Source organism: Delphinus delphis, chromosome 2 (assembly GCF_949987515.2).
Source record: "Delphinus delphis chromosome 2, mDelDel1.2, whole genome shotgun sequence".
Taxonomy (NCBI): domain Eukaryota; kingdom Metazoa; phylum Chordata; class Mammalia; order Artiodactyla; family Delphinidae; genus Delphinus; species Delphinus delphis.
The window spans coordinates 155,308,014-155,326,784 of record NC_082684.1 but is presented as its reverse complement, the minus strand read 5'-3'; the positions used below and the strand labels follow the sequence as shown (position 1 = coordinate 155,326,784).

The window sequence follows — 18,771 nt, the reverse complement described above, 5'->3', positions numbered from 1 at the left end:
AGAGGAGAGAGATAAGAAATAAAATATCTATAGCTTTTCTACTGAGTACCTGGAAGTAGAAAAAAAAAACAAGAAACCTAAAACTAAAAAAGTAGTCCCAAAAGTCATGTGGCTTAATCTTAAACAGCATTCGCTCTTCGATTTCATATTTTACTCCTTAATATAAAGAATGTAAGGCAAATACTTTACATGACAACATTCAAGGGATAGTGTGCGACCTTATTAATTATTCAAGTAATTAACATAGCTTGCATTATGAGACCCAGTCTAAGTGTAGGATCAATGAATCTTAGAACGGCAAGGGTATGCACAGAAAGTGCCTGGGCTCTGCAGTTCATCAGACTGGGTTTGAAAACCAACTCTCTCACCAGCTGTGTGGCTTTAAATAAGTTACTCAACCTTGCAGAACCATGATTTCATCTATTGGACTAAAACCTATCTCAGAGGGCTGCTGTCTGGATTCACTGTGATAATATACTCCATGCTAAGCAGAATGACACTACTTGGGAGGTAATAAGGCAGCATTAACAAACAGCCTGATAACACTTACCATTCTAGGCAATCCCTCTAAATCAGCTCACTTAATCCTCTCAACAACCTCAAAGTGACATACTACCATTATGCCTATTTTACAGTCAGGGAAACTGAGGCACAGAAAGGTGAATTTCTTTATGCAGCATCATGACAATAAAAAGTGGTTATAAATTGGATTTGAACCCAGAATCCATGCATTTAACCATCAGGACTCTGCTACAATTCCCTTATCTCCTTAAAGATTAAGAAGAGGGTTAACTGACAAAAATTCAGAGCCAGCTTGAAGGTTAGTAATTGAGTCGCAAGCTAGGACCTGTAAACCTGTCTCCCAATTGCATTCTGGTGTAATTTCCCTAAGAAAAAAACACAGAATAAACCACTGGACAAATACAGATTGTGGGTTTTGAGAAAGAAACTAGAATGTTTCACTACTGCTTTGTGATAATGTCCAGTTAAATGACTAATTAGTTAGTAATGCCCTGCTTTGAAATAGTCATGTCAGGGCCTTACCTGCTTAAGGGTCAGATTCATAAATGCTCTAGAAAGGTCCTGTCCTGGGAGCTCTTAGGAGGAAATCAGCTTTGCTGCTAACACCTTGGTCTACATTCTCTTCACCGTATGCCACATCCCCTTCTTTCTTCCTGGTGTCCCCTCCTCCTAGACCCCAGTCCCCTCAGGCACACTCTCTGTTGATGAAGTAATGAATTCCTAAAAGAAGAATGACAGTCAATAAAGTTGGTATGGCCCAGCTGGTGATGGACACCCTAAAAGTCACCTCTTAGAAACAGCTTCCCACCCCTCTCCCATAAGCCAGCCCACTTCCTTCGGTATAATTTGCAGACCCAAGCAAAGCCTTCTAAGCCTCCTAGCCTTTTGGGGTCATGAACAGACTTACCGAGCCATGCTTCAGTCTCCAAATCCACAGGGATTTTCCCACACCCACCCAAACCGTGGAGCTCAAAGCCAAGGGCAGAGAGGCTAGAGCCAGCAGTAACTGAAGAGATGGGAGGTGTAGATTCGTTATCTGTGTCTCACCAGCTCCTGACCCAAGGAAACCATTCCAGCTCTGATAAGGGAAGGGGCAAGGCAGGCTGAGGAGATGCGCGAAGACCGCTTTCCTTAACTGGACTCATCAGTGGTGGGCCTACTAGGTGTTAGAAGATCAATTAATATCTATCATAAGTAGCATGATAAGGGTAATATTTAACAAACATTTGTTTGAGCACTTACCATGTACCAGACATTCTTCTAAACTCCTTCATGGAGTATCTCATTTAAGAGCTCAGTCCTCTGAGGACTGAGTTGGTACTCAGTTGGTACTATCATTCCCATTTCACAGATGTGGAAAGTGAGGTGAGGAAGAGTCAAACCATCTTTTCCCGGCTTGCACAGCAAGTAAGGGATACAAACCGAGCAGCCTGAAGTCAAAGCCCTTGCTCTAAACTCCTTTATCACGAATAATCAAAAAGCAGAGTTGGCAAGTTTTGTACGTGAAGATCCAGATAATAACTGTTTTATTTATTTCATTCGGGTTTTTCCACAAGATCTTACAGAAAAACCCAAATGGGCTTTTTGGCCAACCCAATAGTTTCTGCCACAGCAACTCAGCTCTGCCGTTCTAACCCCAAAGCAGCTTAGACAACACCTAAACCAATGGGCTTTGCTGTGTTCCAGCCAAACTGTATTTATGGACACCGAAATTTGCATTTCATACTATTTTCATGAGTCATAAAACATTCTTCTTTTGATTTTGTTTTCTCCCAACCATTTAAAAATGTACAAACCAAAAAAATAAATAAATAAATAAAAAATAAAATAAAAATGTACAAACCATTCTTATGTCACAGGCCATATGAAAACAGGCTGCAGGCCAGATCTGGCCCATCAATGCCTTGCTAACCCTCGATCAAAGAGATGAAAAACAATTAAAACAAAGACATTTGGAAAGAAATTGGAATCGTGATGTTATTTTTTCGGCCATTTTCACATTGTATTCATTTCAGTCTCAAAAGCACTGTCTGTTGTTCGTCTTTATATCACTTGAATGAAATGTAGTTCAGCTCCAGAATCTAGTTCAGCCTCCGTGTTGAGCAAGCTGTGTGGCCTTGGGCAGTTCACTCAACCCTAAGCCACAGCTTCCTCATTGTAATAACAGTAGTTATCTCACAGGGTTGGTGCTGTAGGCATTCAGTCAACTAATGCATGCTAAGCAATTACCCCAACTCCCAGCACACTGTAAACTCTCAATAAATGTTCACTCTTAGGACTACTGGCATTATTATTATTATTAACACTGCTATTATCCACAACACCATCACCCCAGGTAAAAACATTAAAATACCACATCTCCTAAAGTTCACCTCTGCAATTCTCTATGGACTGACTCTCTACCTCAGAGGTGAATTAAAAGCCCTTTAAATACCCTCCCCACTCTCCCCACTATACTATCACCCTCCCCACTCTCCCCAATATACTATCACGCTATTGATTCCACATACAGCCCCCAGAAAAAAAATTTCCACCTTACTCCATATTCTTACCGTTCCAGAAAACAGAAGATCTCATATGCACAGCACCTAACAGAGTTCTTGCTGTCCCTCTGCAGAACGCTCTCCTACGGTACCTAGCTACATTCTAATCTGCAGTAGGCACCGATAAATTACTCGCCGTCTTTAGCATTTTGGTGTTTGCTTGCAATACTCGTGGGTCACAAGAAGAACAAGGAGATAGTAAAGCCTTCATAAAGAACCTCTGTGAATTAGAACAACCCCACGTTTATCTTATTTAATCAGGCCATATGTATGTGGAATGTCACTTAGCTTTTCTGCTTTATTTATTTATTTTTAATTTATTTTATTGAGGTATAGTTGGTTTACAATGTTGTGTTTGTTTCTGGTGTACAGCAAAGTGATTCAGTTTTATATATATATACACATATATATATTCTTTTTCATGTTCTTTTCCATTATGGCTTATTACAGGATATTACATATAGTTCCCTGTGCTATACAGTAGGACCCTGTTGTTTATCCATCCTATATATAATAATTTGCAGAGAGACTTTCAAGATGGCAGAAGAATAAGACGTGGAGATCACCTCTTTCCCCACAAATACATCAGAAATACATGTACATGTGGAACAACTCCTACAGGACACCTACTGAACGCTGGCAGAAGAACTCAGACGTCCCAAAAGGCAAGAAACTCCCCACGTACCTGGGTACGGCAAAAGAAAAAAGAAAAAACAGAGACGAAAGAATGGGGACGGGACCTGCACCAGCGGGAGGGAGCTGTGAAGGAGGAAAGGTTTCCACACACTAGAAGCCCCTTCGCGGGCGGAGACTGCGGGTGGTGGAGGGGGGGAGCTTCGGAGCCGCGGAGGAGAGCACAGCAACAGGGGCGCGGAGGGCAAAGCGGAGAGATTCCCACACAGACGATCGAAGCTGACCGGCACTCACCAGTCCGAGAGGCTTGTCTGCTCACCCGCCGGGGCGGGCGGGGCTGGGAGCTGAGGCTCGGGCTTCAGTCGGATCCCAGGGAGAGGACTGGGGTTGGCTGCGTGAACACAGCCTGAAGGGGGCTAGTGCGCCACACCCGGAGGGAGTCCGGGAAAAAGTCTGGAGCTGCCGAAAAGGCAAGAGACTTTTTCTTCTCTCTTTGTTTTGTGGTGCACGAGGAGAGGGGATTAACAGCGCTGCTTAAAGGAGCTCCAGAGATGGGCACGAGCCACGGCTCTCAGCGGGGACCCCAGAGATGAGACCTTAAGGCTGCTGCTGCCGCCCCCAAGAAGCCTGTGTGCAAGCACAGGTCACTCTCCACACCTCCCCTCTGGGGGGGCCTGTGCAGCCTGCCACCACCAGGGTCCTGTGATCCAGGGACAACTTACCTGGGAGAACGCACAGCGCTCCTCAGGCTGGAGCAACGTCACACCGGCCTCTGCCGCCGCACGCTTGCCCCACACTCCGTGCCCCTCCCTCCCACCGGCCTGAGTGAGCCAGAGCCCCCGAACCAGCTGCTACTTTAACCCCGTCCTGTCTGAGTGAAGAACAGACGCCCTCAGGCGACCTACACGGAGAGGCGGGTCCAAATCCAAAGCTGAGCCCCTGGGAGCTGTGCGAACAAAGAGAAAGGGAGATCTCTCCCAGCAGCCTCAGGAGCAGCGGATTACATCTCCACAATCAACTTGATGTACCCTGCATCTGTGGAATACTTGAATAGACAACGAGTCATCCCAAATTGAGGAGGTGGACTTTGGGAGAAACAATATATATATATATTCTTCCCTTTTTCTCTTTTTGTGAGTGTGTATGTGTGTGCTTCTTTGTGTGATTTTGTCTGTATAGCTTTTTTTTTTTACATTTGTCCTAGGGTTCTGTCTGTCGTTTTTTTTTTTGTTGTTGTTTCTTTCTTTTTAGTATAGTTTTTAGCGCTTGTTATCATTGGTGGATTTGTTTTGTGGTTTGGTTGCTCTCTTCTTTCTTTCTTTCTTTTTTTATTACTCTTTATTTTTAATAATTAGTTTTATTTTTTATTTTAATAACTTTATTTTATTTTTTTCTTTCTTTCTTTTTTCCTCCCTTTTCTTCTGAGCCGTGTGGCTGACAGGGTCTTAGTGCTCTGGCAGGGTGTCAGACCTGAGCCTATGTGGTTGGAGAGCTGAGCTTAGGACATTGGTCCACCAGAGACCTCCCGGCTCCACATAATGTCACACGATGTAAGCTCTCCCAGAGATCTCCTTCTCAATGCTAAGTAAGACCCAGCTCCACTCAATGACCAGCAAGCTACAGTGCTGGACACCCTATGCCAAACAACTAGCAAGACAGGAACACAACCCCACCCATTAGCAGAGAGGCTGCCTAAAATCATAATAAGGCCACAGACACCCCAAAACAACCACCAGACGTGGACCTGCCCACCAGAAAGACAAGATCCAGCCTCATCCACCAGAACAGAGGCACTAGTCCCCTCCACCAGGAAGCCTACACACCCACTGAATCAACCTTAGCCACTGGGGGAAGACACCAAAAACAATGGGAACTACAAACCTGCAGCCTGCGAAAAGGAGACCCCAAAGACAGTAAGATAAGCAAAATGAGAAGACAGAGAAACATACAGCAGGTGAAGGAGCAAGGTAAAAACCCACCAGACCAAACAAATGAAGAGGAAATAGGCAGTCTACCTGAAAACAGAATTCAGAATAATGATAGTAAAGATGATCCAAAATCTTGGAAATAGAATGGAGAAAATAAAAGAAACGTTTAACAAGGACCTAGAAGAACTAAAGAGCAAACAAACAGTGATGAACAACAAAATAAATGAAATTAAAACTTCTCTAGAAGGACTCAATAGCAGAATAACTGAGAAAGAAGAACGGATAAGGGCCCTGGAAGATAAAATAGTGGAAATAACTACTGCAGAGCAGAAAAAAGAAAGAAAAGAATTGAGGACAGTCTCAGAGACCTCTGGGACAACATTAAATGCACCAACATTCGAATTATAGGGGTCCCTGAAGAAGAGAAAAATAAAGGGACTGAGAAAATACTTGAAGAGATTATAATTGGAAACTTCCCTAATATGGGGAAGGAAATAGTTAATCAAGTCCAGGAAGCAGAGAGTCCCATACAGGATAAATCCAAGGAGAAACACTCCAAGACACATGTTAATCAAACTATCAAAAATTAAATACAAAGAAAAAAGTATTAAAAGCAGCAGGGGGAAAATTACATACAAGGGAATCCCCATAAGGTTAATAGCTGATCTTTCAGCAGAAACTCTGCAAGCCAGAAGGCAGTGGTAGGACATATTTAAAGTGATGAAAGGGAAAAACCTACAACCAAGATTACTTTACCCAGCAATGATCTCATTCAGATTCGATGGAGAAATTAAAACCTTTACAGACAAGCAAAAGCTAAGAGAATTCAGCACCACCAAACCAGCTTTACAACAAATGATAAAGAAACTTCTCTAGGCAGGAAACACAAGAGAAGGAAAAGACCTACAATGACAAACCCAAAACAATTAAGAAAACGGTAATAGGAACATATATATCGATAATTACCTTAAATATAAATGGCTTAAATGCTCCAACTAAAAGACACAGGCTCACTGAATGGATACAAAAACAAGACCCATATATATGCTGTCTACAAGAGACCCACTTCACACCTAGGGACACATACAGACTGAAAGTGAGGGGATCGAAAAAGATATTCCATGCAGATGGAAATCAAAAGAAAGCTGGAGTAGCAATTCTCATATCAGACAAAATATACTTTAAAATAAAGACTATTACAAGAGACAAAGAAGGACATTACATAATGATCAAGGGATCAATTCAAGAAGAAGATATAACAATTGTAAATATTTATGCATCCAACATAGGAGCACCTCAATACACAAGGCAAATGCTAACAGCCATAAAAGGGGAAATCGACAGTAACATGATCGTAGTAGGGGACTTTAACACCCCACTTTCACCAATGAACTGATCATCCAAAATGAAAATAAATAAGGAAACACAAACTTTAAAAGATACACTAAAGAAGATGGACTTAATTGATATTTATAAGACATTCCCCAAAACAACAGATTACACTTTCTTCTCAAGTGCTCATGGAACATTCTCCAGGGGATCTGGGTCACAAATCAAGCCTAGGGAAATTTAAGAAAATTGAAATCGCATCAAGTATCTTTTCTGACCACAACACTATGAGACTAGATACCAATTACAGGAAAAAACCTGTAAAAAATACAAGCACATGGAGGCTAAACAATACACTATTTAATAACCAAGAAATCACTGAAAAAATCAATGAGGAAATCAAAAAATACCTAAAAACAAATGACAATGAAAACACGATGACCCAAAGCCTATGGGATGCAGCAAAAGCAGTTCTAAGAGGGAAGTTTATAGCAACACAATCCTACCTCAAGAAACAAGAAACATCTCAAATAAAAAACCTAACCTTACACCTAAAACACTTAGAGAAAGAAGAACAAAACACCCCCCAAAGTTAGCAGAAGGAAAGAAATCATAAAGATCAGAGCAGAAATAAATGAAAATGAAATGAAGGAAACAATAGCAAAGATCAATAAAACTAAAAGCTGGTTCTTTGAGAAGACAAACAAAACTGATCAACCATTAGCCAGACTCCTCAAGAAAAAATGGGAGAAGACTCAAATCGATAGAAAAGAAAAAGAAGTAACAACTGACACTGCAGAAATACAAAGGATCATGAGAGATTACGACAAGCAACTCTATGCCAATAAAATGGACAACCTGGAAGAAATGGACAAATTCTTAGAAAAGCACAACCTTCCGAGACTGAACCAGGATGAAATAGAAAATATAAACAGACCAATCACAAGCACTGAAATTGAGACTGTGATTAAAAATCTTCCAACAAACAAAAGCCCACGACACGATGGCTTCACAGGTGAATTCTATCAAACATTCAGAGAAGAGCTAACACCTATCCTTCTCAAACTCTTCCAAAATATAGCAGAGGGAGGAACACTCCCAAACTCATTCTATAAGACCACTATCACCCTTATACCAAAACCAGACAAACATGTCACAAAGAAAGAAAACTACAGGTCAATATCACTGATGAACATAGATGCAAAAATCCTCAACAAAATACTAACAAACAGAATCCAACAGCACATTAAAAGGATCATACACCATGATCAAGTGGGGTTCATTCCAGGAATGCAAGGATTCCTCAATATATGCAAATCAAACAATGTGATACACCATATTAAAAAATTGAAGGAGAAAAACCATATGATCCTCTCAATAGATGCAGAAAAAGCTTTCGACAAAATTCAACACCCATTTATGATAAAAACCCTCCAGAAAGTAGACATAGTGGGAACTTACCTCAACGTAATAAAGGCCAAATATGACAAACCCACAGCCAACATCATTCTCAATGGTGAAAAACTGAAACCATTTCCACTAAGATCAGAAACAAGAAAAGGTTGCACACTCTCACTGCTATTATTCAACTTATTTTTGCAAGTTTTAGCCACAGCAATCAGAGGAGAAAAAGAAATAAAAGGAATCCAAATCAGAAAAGAAGTAAAGCTGTCGCTGTTTGAAGATGACATGATACTATACACAGAGAATCCTAAAGACTCTACCAGAAAACTACTAGAGCTAATCAATGAATTTGGTAAGTAGCAGGATACAAAATTAATGCACAGAAATCTCTGGCATTCCTATACACTAATGATGAAAAATCTGAAAGAGAAATTAAGGAAACACTCCCATTTACCATTGCAACAAAAAGAATAAAATACCTAGGAATAAACCTACCTAAGGAGACATAAGACCTGTATGCAGAAAGCTATAAGACACTGATGAAAGAAATTAAAGATGATACAAACAGATGGAATGATATACCATGTTCTTGGATTGGAAGTATCAACATTGTGAAAATGACTCTACTACCCAAAGCAATCTACAGATTCAGTGCAATCCCTATCAAACTACCAGTGGCATTTTTCACAGAACTAGAACAAAAAAATTCACAATTTGTATGGAAACAAAAAAGACCCCGAATAGCCAAAGCAATCTTGAGAAAGAAAAACGGAGCTGGAGGAATCAGGCTTCTGGACTTCAGACTATGCTACAAAGCTACAGTAATCCAGACAGTATGGTACTGGCACAAAAACAGAAATATAGAGATCAATGGAACAGGATAGAAAGCCCAGAGATAAACCCACGCAGATATGGTCACCTTATTTTTGATAAAGGAGGCAAGAATATACAATGGAGAAAAGACAGCCTCTTTTCCAGAAAACTGCACAGCTACATGTAAAAGAATGAAATTAGAACACTCCCTAACACCATACACAAAAATAAACTCAAAATAAACTTTAAATACATTTAAAGACTTAAATATAAGGCCAGACACTATAAAACTCTTAGAGGAAAACATAGGCAGAACACTCTATGACATACATCACAGCAAGATCTTTTATGACCCACCTCCTAGAGAAATGGAAATAAAAACAAAAATAAACAAATGGGACCTAATGAAACTTCAAAGCTTTTGCACAGGAAAGGAAACCATAAACAAGATGAAAAGACAACACTCAAAATGGGATAAAATATTTGCAAATGAAGCAACAGACAAAGGATTTATCTCCAAAATTTACAAGCAGCTCAATATCAAAAAACCAAATAACCCAATCCAAAAATGGGCAGAAGACCTAAATAGACATTTCTCCAAAGAAGATATACAGATCGCCAACAAACACATGAAAGGATGTTCAACTTCACTAATCATTAGAGAAATGCAAATCAAAATTACAATGAGGTATCACCTCACACTGGTAACACTGGCCATCATAAAAAAATGTACAAACAATAAATGGTGGAAAGGGTGTGGAGAAAAGGGAACCCTCTTGCACGGTTGGTGGGAATGTAAATTGAGACAGCCACTATGGAGAACAGAATGGAGTTTCCTTAAAAAACTAAAAATAGAACTACCATGCAACCTAGCAATCCCACTACTGGGCATATACCCTGAGAAAACCATAATTCAAAAAGAACCATGTACCACAATATTCACTGCAACTCTATTTACGATAGCCAGGACATGGAAGCAACCTAAGTGTCCATCGACAGATGAATGGATAAAGAAGATGTGGCACATATATACAATGGAATATTACCCAGCCATAAAAAGAAACAAAATTGAGTTATTTGTAGTGAGGTGGATGGACCTATAGACTGTCATACAGAGTGAAGTAAGTCAGAAAGAGAAAAACAAATACCGTATGTTAACACATATACATGGAATCTGAAAACAATATGGTTATGAAGAACCTAGGGGCAGAACAGGAATAAAGAAGCAGACGTAGAGATGGACTTGAGGACATGGGGAGGGGGAAGGGTAACTGGGACGAAGTGAGAGAGTGGCATGGACTTATATACACTACCAAATGTAAAATAGATTGCAAGTGGGAAGCAGCCGCATAGCACAGGGAGATCAGCTCGGTACTTTTTGACCACCTAGCGGGGTGGGATAGGGAGAGTGGGAGGGAGACGCAACAGGGAGGCGATATGGAGATATATGTCTATGTATAGGTGACTCACTTTGTTATAAAGCAGAAACTAACACACCATTGTAAAGCAATTATACTCCAATAAAAATGTTAAAAAAAAAAAAAAACAGTTTGCATGTGCTAACCCCAAACTCCCAATCCATCCCTCCCCCACTTGCCCTCCCCCTTGACAACCACAAGTCTGTTTTCTGTCTATGAGTCTCTTTCTGTTTCATAGATAAGTTCATTTGGGTCATGTTTTAGTGGAATGCCTCTTTGGCATGGTAGTTAAGGCAACAGGTCTAGTGAAGCGTGTTGCTTAAACCACTGAGAAGAGCCATGATCACCATCGTGAGCTACATTCTGTAATACTGATTGAAAATTGACTGCATTTCTGGCATTGCACAGTTCTCTAGTCATTTCTGTTATACCAGCATTTGCTGTGTCAGATGAAATGTACACATAGGATGCTGATGAAGACCCGGAAGTCACCGTTATCGCCGCGCAGGCCAAGGAAAAGCGTGACTCTGATGTACATCCTCATTATCTCAGGCTCTGGCCGTTTTGTTCTCAAAAGAATTGTGGGCAGGTAGCCTCGGTGAAGTTCATCACTTATCAGCGGGCAAATCAGCTTAGCATAACTTGGTTATCTGATTCTCTGTTTCAGAGGACTGATGGGTTACTTTCTCAGAAGGGCATGACAATTCATCAGGAAAAGGAGTGAGCGAAGGTTCCCAGAAAATGCCTTGCTTGTCCTCCTGAGGTTTCCCTATCACTGGAGCCAAATGTTAGCCCAAGTGGTCTTGACTAACAAGAAGGGTCCCGGCCCTTTGGGGGAAAGAAATAGGCTCTTTGTAATTTTTAAAGTGTGCTGATAGGAAATCAAATAATTATAGCCCAAATCATTTTAACAATTAAGTGTCTCATTTGGAAATGTTTGCAGCCAGTTCTGAGTTTTCCATTAGGAGACAAATGCCCAGATTCCTTGGTAGGGTAGGACCCTGTCATTTCAAATGTCTTCGCTACACTTTGTTTCATGGTTAATTAGGTAAGAGCTTTTCCTGTTTCCCAAACCAGTTAGTACATATGGGACAACTCTATTGATTAAATATCTAAAAATTTTTTTCTACAGCCACAAAATTACTCAATGAATTGAAAACCTACTTGTCCAGCTAATTTCTTGATTTGGTTGTAAAACTAAGCACTCTAAGACTGAAAAGCAAGATCACTGGACACAGAATTCTGTCTCCTTTTACCCCAGGAAATCGATCTTAGGCAAAAATGTGAAGTAAGCATGGCTTACCTCAGCACACAGCAGCCTCTAAGCTTCCAATACAATTGTTCTCTTTTCTCCTCTCCATATAGCTACTTCCTTAGATTTGCTTTCATGCCCCTAAACAAGAATAGGAGAATGCTGGAGTATGCATGCTCTTTTCCAGTACAATGTGATGTTTTATTTTTTAAATTATTTATAAGAATGCTTGATGCAAAGCAACAAATATCTAATAGCATCTCACACGTTTATATACAAGACAGTGGGGATAAAATTTGCTCTTAGGATCCTTCCAAGGTTCTCTCCCCTCAAACCAATAAGCAGCCCCCCTCCTCACTTACCTTACTGAAACACCATTCGGCTATAGGTTCACAAGCCACTACCCAATTTGGGGGCATAATAAGAGAGCTTAGTGCTTGCTGTAAACAAGGCTTTCTGAAATCTTCAAAGGAATTAACAGAGAGTAGAAATGCAATACACCATTCCCTGCTGGAAGATACAGGGGATCTGTGAGAAAGTCTTCCCTCTCTCTCTCTCTCTCTCTCTCTTTCTCTCTCTCACATACACACACACTTTAAGAAAGAATAATAGGAATAGAGAATGCTGGTGTATAAGGCAGCAAATGTGAATCTTTTTTTGTTCAGAAACATCCTTCTCTCTTACTTCATTATCAAAAATAGTACCTAAAAAAAAAAAAAATAGTACCTAAAGTATGGCTGGCACACAGTAGTCGCTCAAAATATTTGTTAAATGACTGAAAAAGTGATTATCATGTGTTTGGATGCAGTCTGAAGACACTTTTTTTTATTGAAATATAGCTGATTTACAGTGCTGTGTTAATGTCTGTTGTACAGCAGAGTGATTCAGCTATACCTATATATACATTATTTCTTAAATATTCTTTTCCATTACAAGGTTTATCTTAGGATATTGAATATAGTTCCCTGTGCTATACAATAGGACCTTGTTGTTTATCCATTCTATATGTAATAGTTTGCATCTGCTAACCCCAAAATCCCACTCCATCCCTCCCCCACCCCCTGCCCCCTTGGCAACCACAAGTCTGTTCTCTGTCTGTGAGTCTATTTTGTAGATAAGTTCATTTGTGTCACATTTAAGATTCCGCATATAAGTGACATCATACAGTATTTGTCATTCTCTTTCTGACTTACTTCACTTAGTATGATAATATCTAGTTCCATCCATGTTGCTGCAAATGACATTTTTTCATTCTTCTTTATGGCTGAGTAGTATTCCATTGTATATATATGTACCACATCTCCTTTATCCATTCATCAAGACACAGTGTTTTGTTTTGTTTTGTTTTGTTTGTGGTACGCAGGCCTCTCACTGTTGTGGCCTCTCCCGTTGCGGAGCACAGGCTCCGGACACGCAGGCTCAGCGGCCATGACTCACGGGCCCAGCCGCTCTGCGGCATGTGGGATCCTCCCAGACCAGGGCGCGAACCCGTGTCCTCTGCATCGGCAGGCGGACTCTCAACCACTGCACCACCAGGGAAGCCCCAAGACACAGTGTTTTTTGATCTGGGGGACTTGTGAGTTAAGGTCTAAAGACATTCTTATTCAAAAAGTTTAAGTATTAGGAGTCAATCATAATTTCTCATTACTGTTTGAAGTGACATATCCATCCTTATTTTCTCACCTAAAAAAATTTTTTTTAAGTATCACCCCAGCCAAGATAAATGAAAACTTACGTTCACACAAAGAGCTGTACACAGACATTTATAGTGGCTCTATTTGCACTCACCAAAAACTAAAAACAATCTAAATGTCCCTCAGACACAGAAGGGATAGACTAACTGTGGTACATCCCTACCCTGGAACACTACTCAGCAACAAAAATGAGTATATTAATATACGAACACACACAGCAACACGGTTGCATACAAAAGCATTTCCCTAAGTGAAAAGAGCCAGAGTTAAAAGGCTGTATGTTATATGATTCTATTTATCTGACATTCTTGCCAAGACAAAACTCTAGGGACAGCATTGCCTATGGTTGAGTACAGGAGGAGGGGTGGCAGGGAATTGGTAGGTGTGATTGACTTGTTTTATGTCTTGATGGTGATGGTGGTTATTCAACTGTCTGCATTTGCGAAAACTCTGCACAGATGCGTGCACTAAAAAGGGTGAATTACACTGTATGTAAATTACACCTTAATTGTTTTTTTAATTAAAGGAAAACTATAACACTGCTTGCAGCTCTGTGAGGTAGATAGGTATTTTACAGGTATTCAGTGTTTGGTCTTTCCAAAATACATGTTTTGTTTGTTTGTTTGTTTGTTTTGAGGTTTAAATTTGGAACCAACTAAGGCAGCATCTGCTTTGGGAGAGGAACACAATGGAGGTCACCGCTGAAGGGATTCCTGTTTGGAGGCATTATTGAGGGGCCTGAGGGTCTAGTACTGCAAGGACTTTGAGATTTCCTAATCTTCTAATTCACCACGATGGTAACTTTTACCTGGCAAGAGCGTCATAAGGATGAATTAGTCAATGCATGCAAAGAACTTGGAAGATGCAAAGCACCGGATGAGTTCTGGAGTGCCATGGTCAATGCTCAGACTGGACTGAAGACAAAAGCATTTTCAAGCCAGTACCTGGGCAGGTTTTGCTATCACTCCATGTCAACTGGCTCCTTGCACAGTGATCACACAGCTCTGCATCTTTGTACCGAAGCATGGAGCTTCGAGTGAAGGAAGAAAGGCCCCGTGCAAGTGTTATAAAAACAATGGTGAAGCGGCAGCTTGGCTGATCGGACATTTCAAAGCCAAGAATTTCAAATCCAAGAACAAAGGTGTGAAAGTAAATACCTTAGAAGTAAATAGACCAAAACACATTACTGATGACCGACCATCTAACCCTATGGAACAGATGTATGTTTCAAAGTATATTTCATACAAAGAATTATTCTACGGAGAATTTATTTTGGATAAACAAAGAATCTCTTTATATTAAGGAATCACATCTGAAAGAATATGATGGTTATAACGGTTAGGTACAGATTAAGTCTAGACTAAGTGATGGTTAAGAATTGTATAGATTCAATTTTCTTTTTTCAACATCTTTATTGGAGTATAATTGCTTTACAATGGTGTGTTAGCTTCTCCTGTATAACAAAGTGAATCAGCTATACATATACATATATCCCCATATCCCCTTCCTCTTGCATCTCCCTCCCTCCCTCCCTATCCCTAAATTTTCTTACAGAAGGCCAAGGTCTTTACCAGTAAGGTCTGCAGCTCAAGATTGATGCAGCAGGCTTTGAATTTTAAAAAACATTATATCTAGATAAAGAAGAAGTGGTATATATATATATATATATATATATATATATACAATGGAATACCACTCAGCCATAACAGAGAATGAAATTTTGCCACCTGCAGCAACATGGATGGACTTGGAGGGCATTATGCTAAGTAAAATAAGACAGACAGAGAAAGATCAATACTGTATGATATCACTTACATGTGGAATCTTAAAAGTACAACAAACTAGTGAATAAAGCAAAAAAGAGGCAGACTCATAGAAATGGAGAACAAACTAGTGGTTAACGGTGGGGAGGGGCAAGCTAGGGAGAGAGGGGTAAAAGGGTTATTATGGGATTATAGGAAATCATGTGTATGAACCTTTTGAAAATTGTAAAGCACTATAGAATTGAAAGAATCTGTCGTTCAATAAAAAGAAGAAAAAGATAAAGAAAAATAAACAAATAATTCAAAGACAAAAATTTTAAAAAATAAAAACATTGTATCAACATTTTCTATCTTCTCCCTCTCTCTTAACTCAAAACTCTCATGCATGTTTATTTCCTTGTGTGTCTTGCCCTATTTCCGACATGTGACGCAATTCTTAAGAACTGTAGAAATAACCCTGGCTCTTCCAACCCATCAATTCAGCCTGAATGGGTGAATCAATTCACACTGTGTTCTCTCTTCCTATTTCCACTTCTGTTCAGCTCGTGATTCCCTCAGTTATAGTTCCTACTCTCACCTTCTAAGGCTTTTCGGTTCAAAGGAATATTCTAAGGGATGCTAGCAGTTCTCACTAGTCCTGACACAAATAACTCCCGCTGCAGTGCCCTTTACAAACATGAAATGCAAAGCGCAGGGTCTCTTTCTCCACGTGGAGCGTGGCATGTTCATGTCACTGGCACCGTCTGCCATGCTCTGGCATGGCAGACAGTTAATGTGCTAAATGTGGCACATTAGCAACATAAATAAGCAACATAAATAAAAGTCGAATCCCAACAAATCTCTTTCAATGGAATCCCTTGGGAGCATCTTTCTGTAGAAGAGAGTCCAGGACTTTTTCCTTTAAGGAAACACATGTATTGTGCACTTTCCTTCTTCCAATATTCAAAATGAAGCCCCTCCAAATGGCTTACACACTGAAGTTTATAACCTCGGCTTACACAAGCCCAGTGCATAAAGATCTACAGCCCGCAGGCTGTAGAGCGAGGAAGCTTTTTAAAGATGAATCATTTTCATAAATGAGTGCAGAGGAAGGTCAGGCCAGGGGACAAGGAAGGTTACATGTGTGCCCGAGATAAGGCCCCATCCATCCTCCTCTTACTGTCAGGGCTTGATGGGTGAACACTGCCTTGAGCTTCCATAAAACATGTTGTTTGCAGAAAACTTGCAGGTGGTTCATAAAAAAGTCCAAACTGTTACCATGAAATTTATCTCCCACTGCGGGATCTGTTTATAATAGAAACGAAGGATCTCAAGTAGAAATTAAGTATCTCAGACTGACTTATATTGGCTGGGAGGACTGAAAAATTCAACCTGCTTCTCAATCGTTGCACTAAAAACATCAAAGTCCTTGTACTGATGACATCTTGACAAGATACAAGTACGTTCAAAAGAAAAATAATGTCCATTGTGTGCGCAACCCTTTATCCCTGGGGGAAGAATAGGCTAGGTGAGATTTTATTGGGAGAATTTAATCAGAAGACTGAACTCTTCATCACATTTTATTTCTGAAGAGGGTCTAGCATCCATTACTTACAACTTTCCCATCTGTATGGTCAAAGTGAAAAGGGCATCTCAATTTTTTTAAGTTGTTAGGAGATGTTTATTATCTTGAAGCTTAAAAGAGATTGGGGGCAATGGTAATGTTGGCCATAATTTGATTTATCTCCATATAGAAATTGAAGGGAAATGCTGAGGCAATTCGTGTAGATAATTCAGACCCTAAAACCACGGGTACTTGAAATCAAGAGATAAGTGAGGAAGACGTGCTGAATTCTGTTTGGGTTTGTTTTTCCCATGTTGTGCTGGTAATTGGCTCCATTTCTCACATCACATGCCCGTATACCTGGACAGTGGTTTTAAGTTGCTGGAAATACTTAGATCATACATTTAAATCAAATTGATGAACATAGCACATCTCCAAGGCAGAATGTTGTGCTGAGTTTACAGAATCCATGCATGTTCTAGCTGGAAGGGATTGCAGCCCAGGGTTCCAGCCCCCGAGCACAGGCATAGAAGACGAAACCTCTACAAAAATAAAGAGTCATGTGTTCTCTCTACCTTGACAGTAGCAATGGTCCAGGTCTTTATCCCACCCATATGTACACCCAAACCTCTCCTCCATTCTTTCACTCAAGATGGTTGGAGGTGTAGGGTCTGAGTATAAGGTGGGCTGAGAAACACTGTGTCTAATCCAACACCTTCATCTGAATTATGAGAGTCATGAGACGTGGCTTTCATAGTGAGAAACCATAGTGAGAAACCAAAGATGTTTTACTTCAATACCTTCTCAGTCCTCTTGTGTCTATTTTGACCTGCCTCCAACCTCTGCCATCCAAGCCACACTGAGTCACTGTGGCCTCCGCTCCTAACAAGTCCTGTGTCTTCCACCCAAATAGTCTCCCACTCCTCCCAATTTCATGTAAAAGTAACGTTTTCCCCATGCCATGTTACCCTGTCTCCCTGCTAGGAAAATGCACCTAAGGTCTTAACAGTTCTAGGATTTAAGGTTTCCCTCATTTTTTTTTTTTTCTTTTTGCAGTACTCGGACCTCCCACTGCCTTGGCCTCTCCCGTTGCGGAGCACAGGCTCCGGACATGCAGGCTCAGCGGCCATGGCTCACGGGCCCAGCCGCTCCGCGGCATGTGGGATCCTCCCGGACCGGAGCACGAACCCGTGTGCCCTGCATCGGCAGGCGGACTCTCAACCACTGCGCCACCAGGGAAGCCTCCCCTCTTTTTAATAATAGCAAATTGAAAGGGGAAAGATGAGTCTGGTCAAATATGTTGTCCCAAAAGTATGGATGTATAACTATGAAGTTCTAGACATTGTGGCAACAAGAAGAGGAGTGTGTCTGGAAATAAGGTGCCTTCTCAGCACTTTAAGCAACCATCTATATTTTTTTACACATTATTTTTGCCGGTTCTTGTCTTATGTTTTAATATTGATGGCAAGTTGGAGCCTGCTGTGCTGTTTGGAATGTTAGGTTGTAGTAATCTAGCAAGTGTCATGCCCCCAAAGGGATTTAATCGATATTCTCCGAAGCAGGTAACTTGGGTATGAGGAATATGCCAGGAGGCAGCGTTGTCTACATGGCGAAATGACTGATATTTGCAATTTTAAAATCATGAACTAGATATGACTTCGCCTGCCCTCTCATCTTCTCTTGGCCTTCTAACAGGATTCTATCTAAGATGACGCAAATGAGTTCCTATGCTAATCCTAAAGGTCTCAGTGAAGAGTCCTCCTGAATCTCTCTCTCATTTCAGTGTTTAATGTCACTCACTGCCATGGGATGCTTTCCAGTATAAGCCCCTCCATGACAAGACACGAGGGAAGGCCTAGCCTCACTTATTTTGTCAACAAATACAGTTTAAGCACGTCCAACACACAAATAAAGCCCCAAATCAAACTC

At 40.6% G+C, this 18,771-nt stretch overlaps 1 long non-coding RNA gene across 2 annotated transcripts in view; it reads left to right on the top strand.

Annotated features, from left to right (window-relative positions):
• Nucleotides 1-18,311, top strand: part of LOC132419878 (uncharacterized) — a 39,894-nt gene extending 21,583 nt beyond the window's left edge. Inside the window, exon 4 of one of the 2 annotated variants that reach the window (XR_009518269.1) lies at nucleotides 17,899-18,311. This is a non-coding gene — a long non-coding RNA (uncharacterized lncRNA). Of the gene's footprint in view, nucleotides 1-14,173; nucleotides 14,361-17,898 lie in introns of those variants that run through there. The other variant, XR_009518268.1, reaches the window with a different exon arrangement.
• Nucleotides 18,312-18,771: the final 460 nt, after the last annotated feature.